We start from the raw sequence: 5,235 nt of genomic DNA on the forward strand, positions 1-5,235 counted from the left end.
CTCTGGTAACCTCTAGATTGGACTACTGTAATGCACTCTACGTAGGGTTACCTCTGAAGACGGTTCGGAAACTTCAGCTGGTGCAGAATGCTGCGGCCAGAGTTCTTACTGGGACAAAAAAATTTGATCATATAACACCTGTCCTGGCCCAGCTGCACTGGCTACCAATATGTTTCCAGGCCAGATTCAAAGTGTTGGTTCTTACCTATAAAGCCCGCTATGTACCTACCCGGTCGCTGCGCTCGACGTCGAAGGCCCTTCTCCGTGTCCCAACGCATAGGGAGGCACGGAGAACAATAACTAGAGCTAGGGCCTTCTCAGTGGTGGCCCCCGAACTATGGAACGCCCTCCCTGATGAGATACGCCTGGCGCCTTCTTTGTTATCTTTTCGGCGCCAGGTAAAGACCTACCTCTTCGCCCAGGCATTTTAAAAATTTTAAAATTTGAATTTAAAATTGAAAATTTTTAATTATGTTTTATTGTGTATTGTATTTACATCCACTTGTATTTTAACCTGTTTTATTATGCTGTACACCGCCCTGGGAGCTTATTGCTATAGGGCGGTCTAAAAATGTAATAAAATAAATAAATAAATAAATAAATTGCCTGGTCCCATTCAATCAGGAATGTAGTGAATGTGGTGATGTCATGGTGCCACATAGCCAATCATTGGCTACATAAAGACATAGCTTTTATTGCTTGCCAGTGTCACAGTGTTGTGCATAGGTACACGTGTAGTTTAGACAAGAGTGCATACAGGGACAGACTTTGGATGGACTGCCTTTAAGTCGATCCTGACTTATGGCAACCCTATGAATAGGGATTTCATGGTAAGTGGTATTCAGAGGGGGTTTACCATGGCCTCCCTCTGAGGCTAGTCCTCCCCAGCTGGCTAGGGCCTGCTCAGCTGGCCACAGCTGCACAAGCCAGCCCCTTCCTTATCCGCAACTGCCAGCTGGGAGGCAACTGGGCACCTTGGGACTATGCAGCTTGCCCACAGCTGCACAGGTGGCAGGGCACGTAACCCCTGAGCCACTCACTGTGGGGCTGATCTTTAGCTGGCCCTTGACACCCAGGAGACACAAGTGGGGATTTGAACTCACAGAGTTTGGACTCCCAGCCAGGCTCTCCTCCCCACTGTGCTATACCAGCTGTGGACAGTCTTTAGTATGCACATTTATATGCACATCTTGGTTCAGATTTTGGTTCAGTCAACCATACAGAAGTGAATTTGAGGAGTGAGTGTTAATATATTTGTTAATACTCCTCTTTATCATTGATACCTGTCCCTTGTGAACCATTTTCACCCTTTCACAATCAAGCACACAAATCACTGAACAGGGAGAATACTTTGTAAAAGGCAAACACATTCGTGAAAAAATGCTCCCCATTTCAGCTAGACACACACTGCTCTACACCCTGTGCAAAAGCAAAAAAGCTTCAACTTTATAGCGTGGATTCTCATCTGGCTTGTGCACAAGGCACAGTACTGGTGAACTTAGTTTGTGCCAATGATAACTAATCCACAGATGTGACCTAGTGAAGACTCTGTCTTTTTGAATTTTTGGCCACTTGGATTTTAACTTGGACTAACTGCATAATCTTTGAATGTTAACTTATGTCTCAGTTTTGTAAGCCAATTAAGCAATTCAAATAATTATGGAAAAGATAAAGATTTCAAAAGACCATTGATTTCATTGGGTCTACTCTAAGTATGGATTTGACCCTATGTCAGTCCATGGAGGCTGTGAAGTTATGCCTGAGGTATTCCCCATGACCCAGGTCCCAAAACAAACTTGAAGCAGTTACAGTAAGAACACACACCCCTTCATAGGGCCCAGTCTTGTCTCCTGGAATTTCTTGGCTCTGCTATTACTCCTCCTTGCTATTGCTGTCTGTTTGCTGCAGGCAAGTAGTGAGGACTGAAGAGATGGGGCAGCATTTTCCACCTGCTTTGCACACTTTCTCATTGGAGATTTGGCAGAATAGGCTGATGTGACAGTGCCAACAAAGAATCATAGAATCATAGAATAGTAGAGTTAGAAGGGGCCTATAAGGCCATCAAGTCCAACCCCCTGCTCGGTGCAGGAATCCAAATCAAAGCATTCTCGACAGATGGCTGTCTAGCTGCCTCTTGAATGCCTCCAGTGTCAGAGAGCCCACTACTAGAAGTGGGCTCACTCAAAGGAGGACTCACTGAAATAACAACAATAACAGTAACAATAATTTGATTTCCTATCTGCCCTTCACCGAAAGCTTCCGGGGTGGGTTACAACAATTAAAAATACATTTTTAAAACAGTTTAAAACAAATTACTGTCACAAGAATAGGGTGGATTCTGAAAATGTATAGCTCAAGTGTCAAAGGCAAGGGTAAAGAGGTGCATCTTCGGCATACAACGGAAACTGCACAATGAAGATACACATCTGTGGGGAGGGAATGCCGCAACTTAGAAGTTGCCACAGTGTTACACTGAAGTTTGAATTAAAAGCTTTCCTGTACCTATAGAAATGCTGACAATACATGTAGAAGGATGACAATGACCTTTGGTAAGTTGGCAACATTAGGTCATTGACCATTTGCTAGAAGTCAGCACAACTGAGGATAATACAATGAATGATTCAGAGGATACAGTTTGCTTATCTTGTAGCTTTGTGCACAGTGCAAAAGTACAGAGCATGACTAACCCCCACCTTTGGAATGTCCATGTATTGCCAACTGCTTGGAACTCAGTGTATAACTGCCTGTAAAATCATGAAAGCTTCAGACCTCACAGAACGACATGAGTCTATGTGAGCTCTCCGTTTGCAAACGTTTAGATAATAAAAGGCCTTGGTTGCTATTCTGAGTCTCTGTTGTTTGATAATTGGACCTCAACCAGCGGGAACGAATTCTGGTGTAACAACAGAGATGACCCTTTCCTGGGTCACCCTCTCTGAACTTCTCAGGGTGGTGAAGCTACGAAGTTGGCCCCCTCTGCTGATCCTAAATCCTGAAAGAGTCTGTAGGGAAGGAGGCAGTGGGGCCTGGCAATCAATGCAGCTGTTTTAAAACTGGTTATATGAATTCAAAATGGAATCCAAGCCAGTAATCTGGCTGCTGCATTTGGACCAGTTGAAGTTTCAAAGTGGTGTTCAAGGACAGTGCCACATAAGAGTGCATGGCAATAATCCAGTTTGGAAGTTAACAGAGCATGGAGTACCTTGGCCAAGTTATCTCTGTCCAAAAGGGCAGCCAGAGCTATAAATAGGTTCTCCTAGCCACCAGGGTCACCTGAGCCTCCAGTAAAATGTTGGATCCAGGAGTACCCCCAAGCAACAGATCTGTTCCTCCAGGGAAGTGTGACCACATGCAGAACAGGCAGTCTTCCTACCTCCTGGATTTCAGAACTCGGAACACACAACACCTTTCATTTTAGGATTCAACTTAAAATTATTGGCTAACATCCAGTCCCTCACTGCCTCCAAGTACCAGTCTAGCACCTCAGCTGCCACTTCCAGTTGATGGAACAGAAAAATAGATCTTGGCATCATCTATATGTGTCCTGCCCAGAGCCCCAGACACTAGACAGAGGTGAGGCTTGGTTTAATTCTCATTTTATTAGTGTGATGGTTACATCCAAAGCAGTGCACTTCATGCACCTGTCTACTCTGACTCACTACTTGCCCTAACTAGCCTAACTAAGCAGTCTCTGCAGCATGTGGGGAGAGTTGACTCAGCACTGAAGTCGGGGTGGACACTTGCTTAAGTAGGGAAGGTCTTCACCCGTAACCACCGGGTGCTCCACAGTTCCACCCTCTGAGAGTCTGTCTTCTCACGCTTTGTCACTCAGGGTGATGGGAGGCGATCCTCAGCTGCCCCATCCGACAGTGGGGCTTCACTAGGTGATGGCAGGGAAGCAGGAAGCTGGTTGGTGGGGAAGTGTTTAAAGTGCCAGGTGGGGATTCCGGTGTGGGTGGGGTTGGCACACGTGAAGGGTCACTTCCCACCGGCTCAGGTGGGAAACGTGCAGACAGGGTGGGATCTGCCTCAACAGGAGAGATGAGCAAGGGAGCCTGCGGGTTGACAGAGCCCCCCCCACATCCCCAAGGGCCTCGTCCTCATCTGACACCTCTCTCTGATCTAACTCCCCTTGCGCCTCGGGCGCAACAATATATTGGTGACACTTCATTCAGAATCTCCTGATGACAGCTCCCAATAGTTTCACATTGATGTTAAATAGCATATTGGACAAGATGGAACATGGTGCTGAACAGTGTCTCCCTATAACTTCTGAAAATGGCGCTGGAGGTAGGAACAGAACTGCTGAAGTACAGTGGCCCCAACCTCCACCTCTCTGAGTCTCTCCAGAAGGATACTGTGGTCAATGGTGTTGAAAGCCACCAAAAAAGCCAAGGAGAACAAGCAGTGGTATTCTCTCTTCATCTCTCTCTTGACAAATATCAGCCAGGGCAACCAAGGTTGTCTCGGTGTGATGACTGGACCTGACGCCAGATATTCAATTGTCTCCAACATGCCTGAAACTGGGCAACTACCATGCTTTTGAACTCCATGACCAAAAAGAGGCTATTTACCAATGGGCAATAGTTATATGTTGTTTCTATAGCTTATTTCTATGCCACCTTTTGGACAAAAAGTCCCCCAAGGAGGCTCACAAAAACTAAATATTTCCTTAACGCTTTTGGTGCCAGTAATGTCTTCTAAGGAGGGGACACATCATCACCTCCTTCAAGGCGGATGGTAGCTCCCACTCCTCCAGTGAAGCATTAATCACTCCTGGACACACCTGGTCAATCCCCTATGGCTAACACTCATAAGCCAAGATGGGCAAGGGTCAGCTACACTTCTTCAAACAGCTTGCCTAATCTTCAGACCACAGTTATCTAAAGTGATCCAGTACAGGTAGAATAAACAGTGTTCTGGATGCCTCAATTGGACTTGTTCTAACACTGGCATTCAGTTCAGTCATCCACTTCTGTCTAAAGTGGAATGTTTTGTTCCCTAAAGTGCCTTGCAATATTGGTACTATAGGCTGCTGAGGGTGTCATAGCAATACTCTCTTGGCACTAGATGACAAAAGCCCATTCACCATTTGGAAAAACTCTGCAGGAAGGCTACTTGCAGACACAATGGTGGCAGAGAAGGGAGCTTTCTTTGCCATCACCACTGCCACATGGTAGGCACAATAATGCATGTTCAGTCATATTCAGACCGGGATTTATGTCACTTGCTCTC

This window comes from Rhineura floridana, chromosome 8, assembly GCF_030035675.1.
Source record: "Rhineura floridana isolate rRhiFlo1 chromosome 8, rRhiFlo1.hap2, whole genome shotgun sequence".
NCBI classification, from domain to species: domain Eukaryota; kingdom Metazoa; phylum Chordata; class Lepidosauria; order Squamata; family Rhineuridae; genus Rhineura; species Rhineura floridana.